The sequence below is a fragment of the Cheilinus undulatus genome, linkage group 18 (assembly GCF_018320785.1).
Source record: "Cheilinus undulatus linkage group 18, ASM1832078v1, whole genome shotgun sequence".
NCBI classification, from domain to species: Eukaryota; Metazoa; Chordata; class Actinopteri; order Labriformes; family Labridae; genus Cheilinus; species Cheilinus undulatus.
The window spans coordinates 12,732,835-12,755,511 of record NC_054882.1 but is presented as its reverse complement, the minus strand read 5'-3'; the positions used below and the strand labels follow the sequence as shown (position 1 = coordinate 12,755,511).

At 39.0% G+C, this 22,677-nt stretch overlaps 1 long non-coding RNA gene across 2 annotated transcripts; it reads left to right on the top strand.

The window, feature by feature from the left end:
• The first annotated feature begins 3,147 nt into the window (after positions 1 to 3,147).
• Positions 3,148 to 21,996, top strand: LOC121526590. Of its 2 annotated transcripts, XR_005993328.1 has the most exons (4): positions 3,148 to 3,406; positions 14,123 to 14,193; positions 14,711 to 14,820; positions 21,108 to 21,996. It is a non-coding gene; the product is annotated as an uncharacterized LOC121526590 (long non-coding RNA). The 2 variants fall into 2 exon arrangements; XR_005993329.1 differs by lacking the exon at positions 21,108 to 21,996 and having other exon boundaries at positions 14,711 to 14,964.
• The last annotated feature ends 681 nt before the right edge of the window (positions 21,997 to 22,677 follow it).

Here is a 22,677-nt window from a genome sequence, read left to right as displayed (position 1 = left end):
TTTCTCTCCCCAAACACTTGATGTTAAGCTTTTTAGTTCTCTAAGGCTATGTTCACACTGCTGGCCTTAATGCTCAATTCTGATCTTTTCTCAGATCTGATTTTTTTGTTTGCCTGTTCACACTGCAGTCAACTTCCAAAAGATCAGATAAGTATCTGATTTAGAACCACATACGAAAGTGGCCTGAATCGGGTTCAAAAAGGTCAGATTCGATGTGACTTGCGCTGTTCACACTGTCAGAAAAAAATTAGATATGAGTCACATGTGAGCAAAAAAATCAGATTCAGGTCACTTTTAACTGCAGTTTGAGTGTAGCCTAAGCCAGTGATTCTCAACTGGTGGGTCGAGACCCAAAAGTTGGTCGTGGAGCAGTTATCTGGAAAAAAATTATGGCAAAAATCTTTCGAGAACATGCAACCATACATTTAATTTTTCTCAGTTTTATTGTGATAATGAATAATTTTAAATTTCTATCAATATTTCGACTCATCTATCTCCTTTTCTGGCAATAAAAGAATTGCTTTTACCATGTTAATGAAGTAAATTCTCAAGATCTCTGGAAAATTGGCTAAAATTTACATGTTTTTCATTGGGAAAGAGGTGGAACAAAACATGTCAGTTTTGACCTGCCACTTGTTCCTGTCATAAATTCTGTTCCATCTAAGATCTTAAGCGAAACATTTTTATTTACTAAACGTGCCTTGTTAAAAATATTTGGAAATCTGGGTCGCGATTTGTCATCAAAGATATTGGTGGGTCCTGAAGCTAGACCAGTTGAGAACCACTGCTCTGAACAGTTTATTATAGCAGTAATTAAAGTGTGCTCGCCATTGACTCTCACTGAAGCTGGCATACATCATGGTCAGTGCTCAGAGAGAAAGACACTCAATAAAATCTGGGTTAACAGTGAAAACCTCTATAGTCTACTTTTCCCATAAAGAAAACTCAGGATGGAATCGATAAGGAATCTATAAAGAATTGAAAGAACAATATCAATAAAATCGTATCAATTCCCATCCCTAACTGTGGAGCACCCAAACATTAACGTTACAATGTAAGCAGTTTCAGTGTAGGGTTTAGTGTGGACTTTACACCATAAACTAAGAAGTTACACACAGCTGGAGCAGCAGACCTCTGTGGTATTGTGAGAAAGGTTTCTTTAACACATCAGAAGGGTTAAATATGGCTTAAAATCATCATGGTTAACTTTTAGCATCTGTTAACTGGTCTAAAACCAGATAAAATATATTACCAGTTTGAGATGTTATGGAATCACTGGTCTTAATGTCTAAACGTGTGGTACTGCATGCAGGTGAAAAAAAATGACAAATAATGCTTATTTTCTTAAATCATGTCCATGTTGATCATGTGACTTCCTGTCCTCTTTTAGTAGAAGGACCCAGACTTTTCACTCTCCTTCTTTGTGCAAAATAAACAGAATAAAGTTTGTGATTTTAGACTGAGAGAGTTGGTTATGGTGCTATTGAGTCAAGCAAAAAATACGATGGGCACAGACCTTTTTACAGAGATTTTAGGGTAAAAGGGGATTTATGTAAGCATGAAATGGAAGAATAGTATCTGCTATTGGAGAACATAATAGTAGAGTCTTCTCTATTTTAACTGCTAAATGAAAAACTGCAAAAAAGAGATGATAAACAGTGTTTGAACAACACTACCAGACTAGCAGGGAGCTGTTCCACATGGCAGATGAATTGCTGCCACCTAGTGGACAAATTAAAAACTTTACAAACAGAAGCTTGAAGGAATAAAAGGAGTCAAAGTCCCTGTTAGGATAAAAAAAAAAAAAAAAGTTTTTTTTGTTAATCATGTTTTTAATTAATTTTTGTGATGCATATGTTTTTTTTATCATACATAAATCACCAGGCTTTAAAGCAATAGAGGCTTCAGACCCAGCAGTGATTATCCAGCTCAAGGCCGTTAACTTTTCCTCTCTAAATAAATCTACTTAACTACATTATAAGAAGTGGTATGCAGCGAATGTCTGTACCCAATTCTTCTGCTTCGATGAGATAAACTACAAGAAAATGCAAGAAGTGTATGTTTATTGCAATATGTGAGAGGAGGCGTTTTAGGTGAGTGTATAGTGTGTTTTACAGAGACACCTCCTCTGTATGTGTATGTGCATGTAAAGTATGTTAAAACTGAACTGATTCTCTGGTATTTTTACCTTGAAGCTGCATGTCCAAAAGTTTTCAACCTCTCCTCTGAAAGGACTTTTTTCCAAGTGATAATTAGCCCCATTATTAGTACTGTAATGGTTCCTTTTTTAATACAGTGTACAGGTTTTTAGTGAAATGACTGTACTGTATATCACTCACTTTGATTATGTTTCCATGTATGATTTATCAAGTTTTGAGATTAAATGTATTTATTTGATCACCATTCTGCTGTCTTTTTGGAGACTATTTAATGTATGATGACTGATAGCCTGCCTTATGAATGAATGAACTGGGAAATGTTTGTTCATAAACTACCAGGCTGGAGTATTTTTTTTTTATAAAGCTTAATTTTAACGTGAAAAAGTGCTATGACATTTTTGGTTTTAGGTTTCCCACCCATAAAAAATTTACCGAATCTTCTCTGCCAGTGCCAACCCACATACTCAGCTCTGCTGCCCATCCCACAAATGCATGTTCCTTGCAAATGTGGCTCCATTTAAAAGGGGAATAAGCAGGCTTTATAACAGGATAAGATTTATTGACAAGAAGCATTATTACAACAACAAAAAAAAGTAAACATTTGCTTACTTTTTGTGCTACAGTTTAATTTAATATTTTCTCAAATTACTGTAATTTAGTAGATACATTTGGGCACTTTCATATGCATAATTAAAAAAAACAAAACAAAACAAAAAAAAAACATTTTGGGGTAAGTATTTTTCTTCAATACTTAAAACAATCCATTACTAAGTAAAGAAAAAAAGCCCAAATGAGAAGTTTCTAGCTGTCTGTGATTAAAGTGGCCAGTATTTTGGCTTTGACTCCACATGATAGTCGGTACTAAGTGAGAGATTGATTCCCTTAACAGCTGTTGTACATCACCTAATTATAAAGGTGTGATTTTACCTGAATGACCTGGCTGGAGATCCATATTCTCCTGTTTTATCTCCAATATGGAAAGATCAGATTTAGCTGGGCATCTCCTCGGCAGCTACCCAGAACTAAAAGTAAACATCTAAACTACCTGAGTCGATTTATAGACCAGTTCTTTTACTTCTACTTTAGTAAATTCAAACCAGAGTAATTGCACTTTAACTTGACTACCACAGTATTTATACTCCCTCCACCTCTGGTCACATCCCCACTGATTAGTAAATATTACAAAGAAAAACATGGCGGCTCGTTACTACCTGAAACTGATTACGCCGGCTTCACCGTCAGAACAGGTGAGAGTTTCGATATCAAATATTGAAATAAACTAGTGTTTGCCTCTGTGGTCTGAGCTTGCTGGAGGATTGGCTAAAATGACTAAATATATAGCATTATTCATGGCTAACGGCTATGCTAACTGTTCTACTTGAATGTACGAACCGGGGCTTTTAGCATAATGCTAACGTTAGCAGCCGCAGCACACCATGTTATCCAGGTGTACCGTGTTATTTACAGTCTGGCTATTTTACTGTGCTAATAAGCGTTAATTCAGGTGAGGAAACTCTTAATGGCATTAACCTGATGGTGGCGCTAGAGCAGAGTTAACTAATTATAACAATTATGTTTATGGCTTTTGAAGACTGACTGCTATTAAAAAGAAGAAAATATGAAAGTTATATTATCATAAATGGTAAACAAATTAATACAATTTCATGGCAAAATAATGAGATTAAAAGTCAGAATGATGACCGAAAATATCGATATTATAAGTCATTTAATTATGAGATACAACTTTTATTATTTTATTTCAGTATTTTAACTTACTGTCATGATTTTGACTTTCTATCATACTTTCAACTTCTTAGGTCATTTTTTTTTGTCTTAAATCTCATCATTTTGACCATTTTTATGTTATAAATGTGACTTTTAATCTAATAATTTTGTCATTTTGTGTTATCTTTATGATTTTTTTGTAATTATAACTTTTTATCTCAAAATTATGACTTTTTAAAATCTGTTTTAATGGCTTAAACTCATAAATACGAATTAATTTTGTCATAATTATTACCATTATGACTTTGTTTCATAAAAATGTTTTTAACTCATAATTTAGATTTTCTATCTCATAATTGTGACTTACTTTAGACTTTTTGTTTCATAAAATGACTGGCTTTCCCATTATTTAAGTATTTTATAACAGTGCCATTACAATTTTTTTTTTCTTAAAGTGGTTGAAATTGGCTTCCATGATCCTGAGATTTAGTGGTTTTTTTATAAGGTATGACAGAAATCAGATGAACTCATCCTATTTAGACTAAAAATGCCTGCAGAAAGTAAAAACACAATGTTAACTTTTAACTGAATGACCTAATTGGGTGACACGCTCTTCATGAGATCTTATATAAGTACAACAATATTTCTTTATTTTTAACTGGATTTATTTGTCTACTTTAGATGTTATATCCAGTCTGTTTAAGTTACAGCAGATGTCTTTGTCAAGATTAATCAGTCTTAAAATTTACACATCTTAACACAACTGTCCACAGACTCCTGTATCACTGGAACATTAATGTAAAAACAAATGGGTTCATTATATAAAGTAGCTGTTCATCCCAACGCTTAGACCTGACACATGAAGAAGTGTTCAGGATCATATTTATGTAAGACACAGGATTGATTACATAAAAATAATGACGTGCTGGTGCTGGCAGGACATTCCCCTTGTATAACTGTCAATAAAACATTCCAGGTTGTTGTTCTGGATATCAGCACAGGTTTTTATTATCTTCAGAGCTCTTCAGAAGAAGACTTAGCCTGTGACTGAATCATAACCATGCTAATATAACAGCACCTCGCAGGCTGATCTCTCAACAGTCTTCAGCGTGTCTGTAAACGATAGACTGCCTGACTGAATTATTAATATGGCTAACAGCGTTAGTTCTTTTTGGAACCATTTGTGTAACCATCCGGGCTCTAAAGAAACCTTCAAAACTGTCACGCTTGCAGTCAGATAGGCCAGTGCTACAATAACAGTTCAGTGTCTCACCTCCTTTTTTAGTTTTAGTAAAATATTTCTCAGTTAAAAGAACAAAATTCTCGCAATGGTAAATAACCAACATTAACACCTTAATAATATCATGCCTGAATGTTTCTGTCATGATATCCAGCCACTGTCTGACCTTAGGGGAGAGGATAGTTGCTGTCGGCATTGATGCTGCAGTACCTCATTTTTGCCACATGATGGCAGTTTTTCACCAAATAAGAGAAGCAGCTGTGACAGTGTGAGGATGCAGGCTGATCCTGAGTCATGTTAAATCTGTTTATGACTGAGCTCTCTGAGTAGAGGAGGGGAGGTTGACTTAATGTGTAACTGTGTGCACTAGAGTTTTACATGACTGAACACAACTATATGACAGTGAATATGAAAATTTTACTCCTCCCTGCCTTTAACCAGCCATGCATTATAACCTGCCATGAGGTTAGAATAATAAAATCATAAAGAAATTAACTGATGATGTTATATTGACAGATTTCTATCTGTTTCAGTGCAGACCTGGAGCAGAAACGTCCCTCTCCTCCCTCTTTTACTGCCACACCTCGAGTCAGGTGCCGAGAATCTGGGTCATTTTCATGTTCTGGCAAATCCTTTCATTATCAGTGAGTCCTGCCAGCGGCCTCGGGGGGGGGGGCTCCACAAAAGTACCTACCTGTGAGGGTGTGTCTGCTGCGCTAATGGCATGAACCTGCTGTGGCTCTGCCTCATTTGGCACCGTCAGTGTGTGGTTTCATCCAGCCTCCTCCAATCAGTCACTCGCACTCCAAATATGGAGATGCACAACCTGTAATCACTCCACAGGTAGAGGTGACAAGTGTCCTCCCTGCGGCAGATTTTAGGGCCTGTTTAGTCAGGGTGTTTTCTACTCACATGTGATTCGTCTGAGGCTTGGGTTTCATAGTGCTTTTCTTGTGTGACTTCATTGTTCTGCGTGTCGAGTTTCCAGTCTACTGAAAAGGAAGTATCGAATGATGGAAATCCAGGAATTAATGTAGAACACCGTAAACACTGGAACAGTAAGATAATCATTTTATCTACAAACTAGGAGCTCAGTTTGCTCTCTACAGTTGGAAGCTTATTTTCAGCTTAATAATTCCTCTGGATTAAGCTGTCCCTAAAACCCACTGAGACCCTCAACATGGCAAGACCTGCTATAAGAGAGGAGATCCAGTCCAACATGGCCAGGGTAAAGACCTGCCATAAGAGAGGAGATCTAGTCCAACATGGCCAGGGTGAAAACCTGCTATAAGAGAGGAGGTCCAGTCCAACATGGCCAGGGTAAAGACCTGCCATAAGAGAGGAGATCTAGTCCAACATGGCCAGGGTGAAAACCTGCTATAAGAGAGGAGGTCCAGTCCAACATGGCCAGGGTAAAGACCTGCTATAAGAGAGGAGATCCAGTCCAACATGGCCAGGGTAAAGACCTGCCATAAGAGAGGAGATCTAGTCCAACATGGCCAGGGTGAAAACCTGCTATAAGAGAGGAGGTCCAGTCCAACATGGCCAGGGTAAAGACCTGCTATAAGAGAGGAGGTCCAGTCTAACATGGCCAGGGTAAAGACCTGCTATAAGAGAGGAGGTCCAGTCCAACATGGCCAGGTTAAAGCCCTGCTATAAGAGAGGAGGTCCAGTCCAACATGGCCAGGTTGAAGACCTGCTATAAGAGAGGACGTCCAGGTTGCAGGTATGCAGGTTGATAATTCAGATTAAGATCTTAAACTAACCTGACATTAAAACAATGGCATGTAATTTTATCTACTGACCTGGAATGAGATTAAGAAGGCCACTAGGGATGATGTTAGTGACTCATTTCTCTGTCAGCTTAACATAAAATTAAATTCAGATTAATTTACCAGTCTAAATGTGAGAAAACACCACATAAAGTATCATTACTGTCTTTGACGTGATGAGCTGTGTTACCTTTTCAGCCCGGTAATGGTGTGTGAGGGTGAACTGACAAACTGGTGTAGGGATGTACACGATTAGCCTGTTTCACCCTTAAAGATAATTTTAATATTAGTCACTCTCGAGCTGCTAAGCACAAAAAATGTGTTTTTCATACTGTAGCCATCTAAAATATTATACATTAATATTTTATTCTACTTTCGTTACTATTTTTGTCATGATGCCAACATGTTCTTCAATGAAAAAAACAGAAAAATGAATTATTTTCAATATACTACATGCAAAGTTATTTTTCGTGTTGAATCATTACAGCCTGGGGTATGGCTGAATAGCAACAAAGTTAATTTTTAATGCATTATTATTATTCTTTGCATTTTACTAGTCAAATGCCAAATATGGTCAAAATGACGCCATCTGGTGGAGAGTAGTAAAAATGATCAATTCTAAGGCAAAAGCCCAAATTTACAACCAAATGTAATAAAATGCATGTTTTATGCTTTAATGGAGGTGAGATCAAAACTTTAAATGGGTTTCAATGGAGCATTTTTTGCTCTTAACAGCTTGGGTGCAACTCTTGCTTGTAACTGGTGTGTTTTAAACTTACTGTAAGAGCTGAACTGGAAATAGTAAGATCAAACCAACAATGCACAATGTTGCCACAATTCATGCCGCATACATGAACACAGCCAAAATGATCAAAAAGTGAAGAATGAAAAGCGTGTAAAATGTGCTAAACCTCCCCTAAAGATAAGCAACTAATTTCTCTGTCAGTTAAACTAATATTTAATGTAAGATTATTCTAGTCTAAAGGTAAGAAAAACACCACATACCGTTTCATTACTGTCTTTGACATGGTGAGCTGTTACCATTTCAGCCCAGTGACGGTGTTTGAGGGTAAACTAAGACAAACTGGTGTAGGGATGTGCACGATTAGCCCGCTAAATGGTTAAATTAACATCCCTTGGTTGGCACTAGAATTACAGGTTTGGTTAAAACTAATTCTTAGTATTTTTAATCATTTCAGGCTCTCTATCTAGGTCAAACACTCTGTCTAAACTGTCACACAGCTGCTCTCACTAGTAACCACTGTAGTTGGTCTGGCACCAGTAGCATGTAGTGGGAACAGCAAGGTTTAGCACTCTGATGTTGTACATGGGGATAGAGTTTATCAGGTTCAGGTAAGACTCACAGATAATCAAAGCATTGAGTGACAATTTTCAGAACAGGAACGTGGCCGTTGACCTTAGACCGAGGAGAAAAGGCCAGTGACACAGCATCAAAAAGATAGTTTGTGCATATATCAGTAAAACGACAATAATTTGTGCAACTGTGAAAAGGTCTGATTGTGCAGTCATCTAACTACACCCATCCCTAGCAAATACAAGGTTATATTTTGTCTTTAAAAACAAGGGAACTCACAGGACAGGAAGCAGGTTTCCTCCCCAGGCCTTAGGCCCTCTTTTTTATGTGTTTGTATTTAAACTGCACAGCACCCTATACATTCTTCCTAATTAACCCATTACCATATAGAAGTATATAAAGTCTCAAAATAACAGGACAACATTTCTCTGGGCCATAAACACAATATTATAGGAGGTCCTAGAAGGACTCGAGGATGGACTGATTGGATTTTGCAGTTAAAAGATTTGGATCCGCGCCGGTAGTTGAGCAGTTAAGGTGTGCACCATGTACTCGGGCGGCCCGGGTGTGAATCTGGCCTGTGGCACCATTTCCCGCATGTCTCTCCCTGCTCTCTTCCCTGTTTCTGAGTCTATCCACTGTCCTCCTCTATCTAATAAAGGCATGAAAAGGCCCAAAAAATAAATCTTTAAAAAAAAAAAAAAAGATCTGTGTCACTGTTTTCCCCCCGAATAATTTTCTTAAAGGTAACACTTTTACCTCAAAGGTCAAACGTCCTTTAAATAATACACACCCAAATAAAGTTAGGAATAGACTAACAAGATAAACCCTTTTAATTCAGAAGAAGATGTTTTTCAGAAGACACACTTCACCTGCAGCTTTTAACACAACTCTAACAAGAACCATGCACGAATGTACGCAGAATTCACATTTACGTGACTTGACTGACTCTGCATGTGATGGTAAATCGAAACACGTGTGCACGTGTGCACGTGTGCACGTGTGCTTCAAGGTTTCATAACTTCAGAACCACAATAATTAAAATGACAACATTATTAAACTTAATTTGCTGCACAAGAAAGACAGGAGAGAACCAGTCTGACAGCTTTGCAGAGTAAGCTGTAGGGTGAATTTGATGTTGGTGTGGACAGAAATGTTTTAAATGTGGAATATTTGCTCTTTTATCACAGTTAGCAAAGCGGCGCATGATGCAACTCCACCTTGGATGGCTTTTAAAACTTTGAATTGAGTGCTGTGTGGTAACTTTAAAGGTTGCATATTATGCAAACTACACTTTTTCAGACTTTTCTAGCAAAAATATGTAAATATGTACCCCTAGCCTGTCCACAATCCCCCCAAGAATCTGAAAAATCCCCCCCTCCACCTTTCAGAAAATGTGTGCTGAAATAAGCCGTTCTCAGATTTTCCCTTCATGATGTCATGGAGTCAGGGGCGGGGTCAGACAGGTCGTTAACATTTAAAGGCACAGACACAGCTTGATCTGAGCAGGGCTGAAACAGATGGGTTTTTAGAAATGCAAAAATCCAAAACTGGAGTGTTTTTTCAGCAACAAACTTCCCAGGCATGTTTCGGGGATCTCTGAGTTTTTGTCTTAAAGGGATAAAATATGTGACCTTTAATGTTTTGTAAGGTAAGCAGAGGCCATACTTAAACTGATGCTTAACAGTTCTAAAAGATCAACAATTCAAGCTTAAGGATGTGGCCAAAAATAGACAACCCTAAACCCTAAACTGTAGCTTTCATCAATAATTACCTGAAGAAAGCACCAAGTAGAAATTCTCCAATGGGAACAATGTGATTCTTTTATGATTGGTTTGCAAAATTGGTTGCGTAATCTTCATAGCCAGTAGTTTAAAATGTATTTAAGAGGGAAACATTAGTGATGTTCCTAGGTGAATAATTTCCCATCTGACTAAATATAAATTATGATAGCATTCAGTCGAGTCTGTGGTCAAGAAAACCTGGCTATAGTTAGTAGTTCTAGCAACACATGCTTCCATCCTACTTGCAGGTTACCATTGACAGTCTGCCCTGAATATTATCACTCAGATTCAGACTCTCTTCTTTGTCCCACAAAAGGAAATTAGTTTTGGAGCAGGAGCACACAAAAGACAAGGTACACAAAGACAACATCAGCAGTGAAAGAAGATCCAAAAGAAGCAGATTTATTTGAAAAAATAAAAAGGGGGAAATAGAAATATCATTCTGAAAAGGCTCCAGCTGAGCTCATGAGCAGCACTGCACTTTGAGAAAATCCATGAGAAATTAAAGGCTGCAGGAGCTGAATTTGTGCATGAAAAATTAATTATTCTCAGCGTATATACCTATAGAACAAGACAGATCTTGCAAAGCATTTTTTGTATTAAAATGAGAGGTGACATTTCTCTGCCGGACTACGATGGTGATGACCGGGATTATCATGATCAGTAAAAAAAGGTAGGGGTCATTTCCAAAAGTAATGAGGGTAATGTTTCCCCTTTTCTAAATCCAGCTGTCTATGACAGCCTGAATCAGAGGTAAATACACCTGACCACTTGCGTCAAGCTTTCATGGAGAGTGCTGCGCTTGACAGCCGACTGCAGTGCGCATGTGCATTTTCAGAAAATGTCGTTCTCCCTGTTTACATGGAGATGGAGACTTTTTTTTTTTAAAAAAAAGAGGCTGTTCTCATGTAACGGTAAAGCCAAAATGCTACTAAAGTTTAGCATTTTCACCTTGAAATGTCATGTAAACAGGGCCTAAAATTCAGACATAGTAAAAAATAACACAACATAAGAAACACCACACACAAAATCACTAAGAAATAATAATACTAAGATTTATTTGCTAAATATAACATCACGGTTTCTTATGACCAAACTAGAGAGAAAAGCTGTTCGGTACAAAACATGCACATTTTGTGTTTTTCACTGCTGTTGCAGAGGAAGTGAGGATACTTTTGACCAATCAGCAGTCTGCTGTGAGTCTGGCTCCTTTCTCTAGGGTCTGATGGTAGACTTGGTGCAGATGGATGCTAAATGGTGCAGGTCAGTGGTTTTGGTGCTTTTCCTAACTTGACAGTGGAAACACAAATCACTGTGCACCATAAACCAGACTAAACTGAACCAGCCTGCTTGGTGGAAACACACTTTTACATACTAAAGCAATGAAAGCATGAATGCATTAAAAGGAAGGAAATGACAGTAAAAGACAGTCACAACCCCAGTCCACCAACAGTCTGAGTAAAGTGCACAGAACCTGGCTTTAGAAACATTTAAGATTCTTCCTATCATGTCTAAAAACCTCTTAATAATATGGTTGTAGGTCTGTGGTGGTTTTGGGTTCCCCTGGCCTTTCAGTCCATAAACTATCATTGTGTTTGTGCAGGTGTGTGAGGACAAAAGTGTGTTTTAGATTCAGTTGGACAGCTGAGTGTCAGGTTGGCGTTGGAGAGCGGTGGTGCGAGTGACGGCGTCATGGTGCATTTGTTGAGCGTCAGTGAGGGCAGGGTTGGTGTGGGGGGGTAGCAGAGGTTTCTGAGGGGAGGACAAGCTGACAAAATGAATAGCTCCATCCAATCAGGGCAGGACCTGGGCATTTGCATTTCCACTGAATCAGAGGCGGTGGAGAAAGAACTCTCCATTGAGGGGAAAGATGTTTGACGTGTAAATGAGCGAATGCGTCAGGGCCTTCGCTCAAACACATTCATGCCTTCACACAGCTTTGGACAGACTTTCTCTGGGAACCTGCTGGAAAACTCCAGCCTGTTTTCGGATCACTTTTTCCCTCCATGATGGCGGATGCAGCTCCTGCAGTCAGAGCTGCAGCATCAGCTGAAGAAGGATGAAGCGGTCTTCCTCCTGACATTACTGGCTCTGTCTCCTAGTTTTGATGAGGCCAAATGAATCCTCTAAAAGTCTCTAAAGAAGTCTCTGACATCAGTTTGAACCAGGATGTTGAGAAGTTAAGTTTACTGTTTGACAATTATTTTCCAGATTGGAGCTGACCTTCTTATTTTCCAGTAAACTCTGACGTAAATACATACCAGGCTTATTATTAATCAACCAGTATATTACATAACAAACGTAGTTTAGGTGGGATTCAGAGACATACAAACACAAACACACACACAAACGCCCATAAAAAGAGGTGTGCAGGCTCTGTATAAAAGTTCATTTGAGTCCATAAGGCATCTTTTTACTGTCATCCCTGCAAGTTGAGGCTGCAGCACCCTCCAGCTTAGTTTATCTCTCTGCAGTGCCAGTTTTCCAGTTCATGAGAATCATCCTCTGTACAGACAATGAAGTTAAAGCCATCATATTTCAGAGGATGTTTACTGTACATCAGGGCATGCAGGAAAAGAAACCTAGCCTATACAAAATGCAATATTTTTCTCTGTGTTCCTTTGGATTAGATCTTTCATTTTATTCTGAGTAATCATTACACCCAATATCATAATATCATCAAAGCTAATATGTTTATACTTCACAGTTTATTCTGTCTGCTGCAAAACTTTATTTAGCTAAGTGGACCACATCTTGTTTTCTTACAGAACTGACAGTTTGTCAACAAAATATTAAACCTGCAAAGCAGATGGATTTTCCAGACTCTGTCTGTCATCAGGCAGATCCATCCTAAAAAGCTCCAATCTGAAACGACTGTGCCAGGTCTGAAAACAGACCAATCAGCGTCATCTGAGGAGAACAAGGCGATAGCTACATACTGGGTCTGATTGGACTTGAAGCTAGTAGCAATGGCTGCAGGCGGCGTAGCATTTAGCTCGGATGTACGGTAGTGTGTAGAAGTTTAAGCCATGTAGAGCGCTAACGGTTCTTCACTGGTCCTGATGTTCCACAACCCCTCCTACCCGCCCTAACAGTACCCTGGGCTATGTTTAAGCGCCACATCTACCCATAACTCCGCCCTAAAAGCTGTGGTTTTTCATATGTTTTGTTTTGTTTTCATCAAATTATTTCCCCATGCCCTTGGTAATGTACAAAGACATCAAGAGCATGACCTGGGTTGTGTAAATCCTCCTTCCCGCCCGATGGGGCCTTCAAGTGGGCATACTCACATTACACACCTTACTTCAGCCTCAAATTTAGGCCCAAACATACCTAAAACTTCTGCACAGTACTGTAGCTCTAGTACAGTGACAGTTCTATCAGAACTGAGCAGCATTTCTCTATCAAATAAAGACCAAAGAACAGCACTGAAAGCTTCTCTTGAAATAAGACTGGAGGCTGGTGAGTACAATGGCTGCCACCAGCTCAAATGTAGCTGCAGTATAGCAGTAGTTAGTAGTAGATTTCAGACATATTTATTTATCGATCCAGCAGGTTCATTTGTCTTCTTTTCTTGATATTTTATCTTGTTTATTTTTTCAGACAAATCAAAGTCTGTAGTTGTGATTTTCCATGAGTGTTTGTTGTTGGGAAGTTAGCAATAAAAGGAACAGCTTGACACAGCTCAGCAAATGAGGAGTTAAACTCAAAACCACAGGTTCAGTTCTAAAGAAGGAAACACAGAGAGACTTTTAAATCCTCACAGGTCTGTTTTAGGGGGAGAAGGATGGATGTAACCCCTGAATATGCATTTAAGTGTATAATCTCTTTCAATTCTGCAATGCTGTGATATGATATTGTTATCAAGAAGGGCACAAAAATGCTGTGATATGATATTCAGAGCATATTGCCCAGGCTTACCTCATAGAGTCAGTAGCTCTGGTTTAAATCTGTATGTGTAAATGTTTATGTCATCATTTACAACCCCTAGACTTTGACCTGATCTAATGACTCTGAAAGAACAGACTGGAGGGAATAAAATTATTTGCATATTTCAAAATAGCTAGTAGTTCATCACATATTAAAAATCTACCATTCATTTAACATTGATCGTGTTTTTATTGCAGACATGGTTGACTCTGGCAAAAAGAGAGCGAGAGACAAGAAGAAAGAGACCATCACAATCAAGGAAAGCTCTGTAAGTCAAGCTCACCTCATTTATGTATTATAATATTCTTCTTTTATCCATGCATTAAATAAAGCTCATAGCAGAAATGTCCAGTTATATTGTTCCATCCAGTTACATTATAACTACTGATGGCTAATCGAGGCTGAAATGGTCCCTCAAAAACAAGGGGCTACGGGTAAAAGTTAAAAATGGGACTGAGCCATTAACCATATCTCTCCATAGTTTATACAGAGCAAGAACACTTAGCAGGACCTCCACACTATTCCACATAAACAGCACTTAGTCCTGCTGTCAGTACAAGAGTCTTTGGGGAATCTAAAAGTCCGTTTTTAAGTTAAAATCTTCTAAAGCGTTTTTATTTCACAGGCCCCCCTTATATAAGACCCTTTGCATTGCTTATGTTAAGACTGAGTGGAACTGATTTGTGGATTTTCTCCAAACTCTGAACCCTTCTCCTCCTGCCCAGGTGTGTTCCCTGAGGTAGCTCTTAAAACAGGCCCACTCACTATCCATTTCCTGTCTGCAGGCATGTGAAACGAGACACTGGCAGTCTCAAAGATGGTCTTTAGAGAGCCACCAGATGACAGATGCTGAGTGAAAGTTGCCATATTTGGAGCAGCCCTCCCCTCTGCCTGGGTTAGTAAAAACACAACTCATACCTGGTGCTGCTCCTGTGGAAAGCCTCAACAACAGGCAGCAGGTTACTGATGCCGACAGTTTGAACGTGCGGCCAGCTGTAGCGCTCTAGAAAGCTGCCGTTTTGTTAACGGTCACGGCTTATCTCCCGCAAGGCTTTGCATAAAGAGAACGCTTTCCCACGCTGCTTTACATGGGTTTTATTTCAGGAGTGCTTGTTTTGAATAGAAGTGTGCAGAGGAGGAGCTTTCACAGCTGCCTGTACAGTAACATAAATCAGTAGAGAAGATAAAAATGAAGAACTGACAACCTTAGACTGGCCTGTTTCTAAATATTTAGATAGGAGGGATCCATAACATAAGAAACTCACAAGCACAGGATGTTTGTGTAATATCTGTCTAAGCTGAGCTCTGGTAAAACGTGCCCGTCTAGCTGTGCTGCAAAACTCCCCGAGGTGGAGAACCTGCCAACCAGAGCAAATGTCTCTCAGCCTTGCCCACTTTCATTGTTTGCACTGTAAATAATCAATTTATGACATCCTGGATTCATCAGTTAATCAGATAATAGGCAAATATTTATAGAAAATTATGAGCAGCCTCTTTTAGAGTTAAGCATTTCCCCGTTGGTTTTATGACCCTTTTTTGCAACAAAATATCAGCAAAAAATGTACAAGTAGGTTAAGATTTCTTCAACTTAAAATTTCACTTTATCATCCCCAAAGGAACAACTTTTCTTTACAGCTAGGTAAAACCACTGAGCATAGAAAACGCAGCTACTATGAATAGACTCAACTATAAGACTGATTACACGTCATATATACAAGAATGAGCCAAGAGATCACAAAGCCAAAACCATCCTAAAGCCATCTTAAGATATCATCCTTGAAATGAAATACTATAAAATCTGTGCTGAGAGATGTTGTAGTGACGGCAAGTGCAAATGCCAATAACATTTGATACAGTATATGTTTTTTATCAACTGTTTCCTGCTATACCACCCCTCTTCCCATGCTGATGACTGTAGGGTCATGACTCTGGGTTAGAATGAGTTTTTATCTAGGTTTTTTTATGTGTTGTTTGAGCCTTGTCAAAGAAGATATCACTTTTGAACAGAAATAATATCCATCCACCCACCCACTCCACGTTGTTAGTCTTTAAGTCTCCATTTCTTTTTGGGTGAGGCATCTAAACTCACTGCTTATACATGGATGACTTGCAATCTGGATTTTACAGTACCGTACTTCATTTTTTTAATTTACTTATGATTGCTTGAGTGATGGAAACCTTTTTGACCCTGTTGTATTTGACCTTACGTGATCTGAATCTCCCACTGGAAGGTATGAGAGTTCAGATTTACTGTGGAGATGATGCTGATGATGCTGAGCCAGAGATTTTACTCTTTTATAAAGGTTTAAGAAAATGTAGGTCATTTTTTTTTTTTACAGGGAACCTTAAACAACATGTTCTAACCTGCTTTTATCTCCTTTTTAAACATAACTAATCCTATAATGATAGCAAGCACAAGGAGAGATATAACTATGGAATTGGTAAAACATGTCATGGATTTTATGCACATCCTAAACCAGAAAATCTTCCAGGAAGTGTAGTTGTTGCTGAGCTTTTTTGCAAACTACATCTGTATTTTCATCAAATGAGAGCGTGTTGTCAATGACAGTAAAAAGGTAATTATGACTTTCCACTTGTTCCATATTCCTCACCTAAATTGCAGTTAAATTAGTGAAAATGACTTTCTTTCAAATCCATACACATGGATCAGAAAATGGTGCAAACTGTGTGCAGCTTAGGCAACATGGCATACTTTTAACTACTTCCTCCTGCAGCATCCTCCTCCTCCGCAGTTTTTTAGTGGAATCTGATGGGAGATCATCACCATCAGCTGTTGGCCTTGATGCTTCCTCTCAGAGTATTCACAAACCACAAGCTGTGGTGGCTGAATTTTTGCAAATTTGCTTGAATTTATGCACTAAAATTGGGTGGAAAATTGGCCTCCAAGTTGTTAGCAGCTCCAAAATTCTCAGAGAGTTCTGTTTGAATACAGATGTAGGACCCAGCTGTTGCAAATTAGAGTAATCCATAGTGCAATTTTTGCATTAGGGCTTGTTTCTCTTCTTTTACCTTCCCTGGTGAACATTGAAGTTCCTCAGAATCGTCATGTAGTCTCTGCAGAGTCCTCATACCTGGGTGGGGAACCACTGGACTTAAAGGTGTATTAAGTCAGTAAAAGTAGATAAGACTGGACATATTTTACTCCTGGACTTTTAAGATGGAACAGCATTTGATCATACATGTTGTATTTGTAACAGAGCAGTTTTAAAGACTGGTACTTTTGATGGAGTCCTCTTCTTCATTGCATGTCCCTTCTGTCCCGTTTCTGGTGTTTTCCTCTTGCCGAGGTGTCCTGGACTATTAACTGCTGCTTTGCTCTGCAGGTACACAGCAGAGCATGAATTAGGATAATAGCTGCTGGCAGGAGAGAAAATAGGAGCAGCTATTAAAATTAATGTTCTTCTCCTGCGGTCTGTGACTATGGCTGAACTGGGTTTGGGTGGACTGGGCCCAGTGAACATCCATCCTTCCTCTCCTTCAGAAGACTGTAGTGTGTACGTGTCTTTATTTTTCTTGCGTGCACATGTGTCATCCCTGCTTATTCTCAAGTGCAGCTTCCTTTCCACTTGGCCTTTTCAGATGCAGGTTTTTGGGCACCGATCAGAGTGTCGTATTTGTCCAACGTAGCCGATGCCAGCTTCTCCTCGGTCCAGAAAAGCCCAAGGGCCCCGGTCTGCGTTGTGTCTTAACATGGTCCGCTAAGCTTCAAACAGACGCCTCACTGTACTGCCGGACGGGCTCGTCCTGCTTCCCTACTTTGAAGTGGGAATTCTTGCACTTAGCACATTCTAACGTCATCACAGTTTGGTTTAGATGGGATCCAAATGCAGAGGCTGGCTCTGTTACACTGGCTCCTTATGAACTACACACTTCATTCCCACTGTTTCTCCCCAGTGAACATGAACTTAGACACTCAATGGGCCACCTAAGCTGCAGCCTCACTGGCCTGTGATGGTACCAATGCTCCTTTATGCCTCTTCGCTTTTTAAAGGAAACATTTAATAGCATTTAATAAATAACATTCCAGGAACTCCTGTCTTTCTCTGTGGTTTAAAACATTTAAAATAGCCTAAAAGACTTAGAAATCAAACTATCAACTGGAGTATTTTAGTCTGGTGATGGTTTCCCTTGTGTCTGTTTCTGTTTTGATGTCAGCAGACCTGAAAAGGTAGTTGGAAGTATTTGCATACTGTTGATGAACTTTCAGTCATCCATGGAGATCTTTCAAACAAAGCTTGATTGATCGGCCCCAAACCTTGGCTGAAGATGAAGATGAATTCAACTGCTTTCTATCCACCAGTAGTAACAGAAGCAATGAAATGTCCATCAGACATGATTTTATTTGGGGCTTGTTTTGAGCTAAACAGTCAACGAAAAGCCTAACCAAGCATGGAAATAACCTCAGGGACTTTTGGAAAAGAGAAGCAGCCGGATTCATCTTCTATGGGAAAAAATAACTCAAAAACCTGCTTAAAAAAAGTGATGGGAGTGAAGACTGCACTGTTAGGGTAGAAAAAGGATACTGAGTAGACTAACAGAAGGACTTCTTCTCGAGTGGGAGCAGCTTGGGGGTAAGTGTCTTCCCCAAGGACACATCAGCATGTGACTTAAAGAGCTGGGGATCAAACCCCAGACCTTCTGGTTCAGAGTCTTTGCTGTCCACCCAGTCCTGACTAAAGATTAAAAACTGAGAAACAGCACTGCTCCTATTAGATGCTATCAGTGTTATCCACTGACTATGCTTGTTTACATCCAGGTAGTAGAGCAGCCATAGCCATTAACCAGAGCTACAGGGCTACTACTGGCAAGTGCCTGTACTACCATATGGACCAAGCATGGACCAGGATTATGGGCCTAATTAATGCATAAAAGTATTCATACTTGGTTTAACAGACTAGTTAGTTTGAAACAGACTAACAGGGTGTAAACTCTAATTGTTTATAAGGCTACACATCCTCAGCTATCCCATGGCCAAAACGCACATGGCAACATGGAAGAGGTGTTCAAAGACCCTACAGAGGCAGATCTACTCTTAATAATGAGTCAACCTTGCAAAGCAGATGGATTTACCAGCTTACATCTTTGTCATCAGGCAAATCCATCTTGAAAAGCTCCAATCTAAAACGTTTGTGCCGCACCAAGCACAGTTCAGACCAGTCACCATCATTTGAGGAGAATGAGGTGGTAGATAAGGGTGGTTTAGGGTTTTTGTTTGGACGTTTGCATGGCTGCCTCCAGTGTGGTGATTAGCTTGGATGTAGCTACAACATAGCGGCTGTTTTATAAGAACTGGACCACGTTTCTGTTTAAAATAAAGAGTATCAACAACACTAAAAGCATTTTATGATGGAAAAGATGTTTTCACTCTTCTGCTGACCTGCTTTGGCATGAGTCTGTGTACAACGTCATTGTGCCTTGTTGCTCTGATTGGCCCATCATGAATGTGACAGAACATTCCTCCAATTACCTTCAGATAATTTTCCAAAAATTCCCGCTCTTCCCAAACACTTTCTATGGGAGCTTTCCCAGATGAATGTGAAATACATTCATGCAGTAGAGATATGAAACGGTCTATGTGCTGGAGTGTGCAACAAATCTTGAAAATTCTAAACAGTTCACCTATTGACTATCAGTATTTTAGCATTATTTTTGTGCATATGTTAGCATGTAGTCAAAGAATTTAGCACAGAGCACCACCGTGTCTGTGTGTAATCTCACTGAACTAATAACATGGGCTTCTTTTACAAGAGTTCATACGCCTTTACCAAGTGTGTGCATACATAACAAAGAGCATACAGTTGGGGCGGAGAGCTGACCTTTTGCTTTTGCGTATGTTGCTGTCTGTAGTGCAGAAAACTTCACTAACAAGTGCCATTTGCAAAACTCACCAGTAACGTGTGGTGTGTATTAGTGAACAGATGGGTTGGGTTAAAGTGGCTGTAAAAGCCTTTTGTTTATCTTATGTTCCAGCCTGATGCTAAAGTAGAAAAAAAAATAAATTATGCTCATGAATCTACACTCAGTACTCCATCATGACAAAGTAAATACAGAATTTTAGAAATTTTTGCAAATGTATTAAAAATTATAAAACTAAAATATCACATTAACATCAGTATTCAGAGCCTTTCCAACTACACTGTAAATGTAGCTAAGATTCCTCCATTTTTCAGATTTTTGCTGAGATGTTTCTACACCTTGATTGGAGTCCACCTGTGATAAATTAAACTGACATGACCTGATTTAAAAACACACAACTCTCTATAGAAGGCCTCACATCTGACAATGATATCAGAGCAAAAACCAAGCGCAGAGCTGCAGAGCTCAGAGACAGGATTGGTGACAGAAACAGTTCTGGGGAAGGATACAAGAACATTTTTGCTGCTCTGAAGGTTCCCAAGAGCACAGTGGCCTCCAGAATTCTCACAAGGAAGAAGTTTGGACCATAACAGAGCCAGCCAGACGGAGCAATCCGAGGAGAAGGGTCTTAGTAAGAGAGTTTACTGTCCATCCACTCTGCCATAAAGCCCAGATCAGTGGAGGGATGCAGTGATGGTTCTCCTTCTAGAACTTTTTCCCATCTCCACACAGAATCTCTGGAGCCCAGTCAGAGTGGTCATCAGGTTCTTGGGCTCCTCTCTTACAAAGGCCCTTTTCCCCTGATGTAAATGAAGATGTAATTGATATATATGTTTTTAAATATTATTATTGTAAAGTATAAATGGATGTATTGGTGTCGGAAAAGCCCAGCATCTCTCTGTAGTTGTGGAGAAAACAAGTTAAAAATGTGAAAACATGGTTAAAATTTATAACAAGCAGAAATTGCGGACTCAGTGAAGTGTTGGTTTCCATCATAGGGATTACCTGAACAGGTGCACAGTTCCTAGAATCATTTTCCCGCCCTGCTGCCTCTCTATGTACCAAAGGCTTGTCGGGAGCGCGTGGAACAAATTAGCTTCAAGTACAAACAAACTGTCATCTCAACATTATAGGGTAACTGTATTTAACGGTATCACTGTCACATTGCTCTGTGTTTACACTAATGACATCTGCAGGAGCACAAACACCAGCACGTGTTCTGTCTGCTAACACCCTACTTCATCATTCAAACAAGTACAGATAAGAATCTAACTGTATTACTCGCCCCTCTCTTCTCTCCTGTAGGGGCTTCTTGTTGCATAACCCTCCGCGGTCATCATCATGTTTTCCGTCTGAAGCAGAATGACTGGCCTGTAGAGCCGAGTGTTTTCCATGTGAAGCCTCGGGGCTGCGGGCTGAAGCGCTGGTGGTTGGGTCCGACACACAGGCCTCTTGAGAAACTCCAGGATGTCATTACTTTGAGTGACTGCTGCTGTGTGTGTTTGGGCCTCTGTTTGCTCTTTTTGGCTTGTTGCCTCTGTACCTACCTCTCTGAGAAGCCCTGTCTCTATTTTTTAACTCATGTGTAGCAACACCTTCCAGAGCTTTGATACAGAAATAGACCTGCAGCTGTGGAGAAAGGACAGACACCCTGCTGGGTGTTAACTAAGTGAATATCATCAGGTATTATCAACCTGCAATCAATTATTTTTCCACCACTTGGGGGCAACATAAGTAAGGTTCTGGTCACAATATTGACACAAAATCTTCCCTCAATACCTTTATGATGCTAAAGAAGTAGTAAACAGGGTTTAATTATGACAGGAATCGAGCATCAGCATCTCTCCTAACCAACAATTCAGGGTCTCTCCCAATAGTCCACAGCTATGGTGGTCGTCTGCTCAGTGCTTAGTATCCCCCACTCCGAGAGCTGCTGGACTATACACCATGAAGGCTACGGCAAATAAAACTAAACTAAATCTAAAAATGAGCTGAACCTTTGCAATTAGATATGATACATTTATTAAAATTCAACACAATATAAATGGATATGATTTGAAATGATCAATGATAAAATAATCAATACAGGCGATATGACTGGATACAATACAATTTGATACAATACATTTGTTTTGATATGATACGGTAGATAGATACAGTAAAATTAATATGATTTGATATATGGTTTGATACAATTCCATACCATACATGCAATCCATTTCAATTCTGTATGATACGATTCATTACAATTTGATACAATTTGATGAGATACATTTCGATGCAATACATGTGATACAATAAATGTGATATAATTTGATTCAGTGTGAAATGGTTCATTACAGTTCGATACAATTCAATATGATACATGCAATATGATTTGATATGATTCGATTCAATATGATTAGATACAATAAGATTTGATATGATGCAATTTATTACAACTTGATACAACTAGATGCAATACAGTTCTATACAATACAGTTGGATACGATTCGTTATGATACATTCAATATGATATGATTCAGTACAATACAATAAGGGCTGAACAATTTAGGAAGATAACCTAATTGCGACTTTTTTCCCAGATATTCTGTTTAATATACACTAATGTCAAAATTCCTGGTCTTATGTTTTTTTCAAAAGACAGAAGTAATAAATCACATCCAAACGATTTGTGAAAATACTGTAATTGCAATTTTTCCCGCAATATTGCAACTGCGATTTAATATGAGATTATTTAGGTTCCTCATTTTATTAGTTGTACAACAAACATAAGCAAGAAATCTTTCTATATTATAACAAGCACTATATTAGATAAGTTAAACTAGGGATAAACAATTTCTCAAAGCTCTGCACTGTGCTGTCATTTAACAGT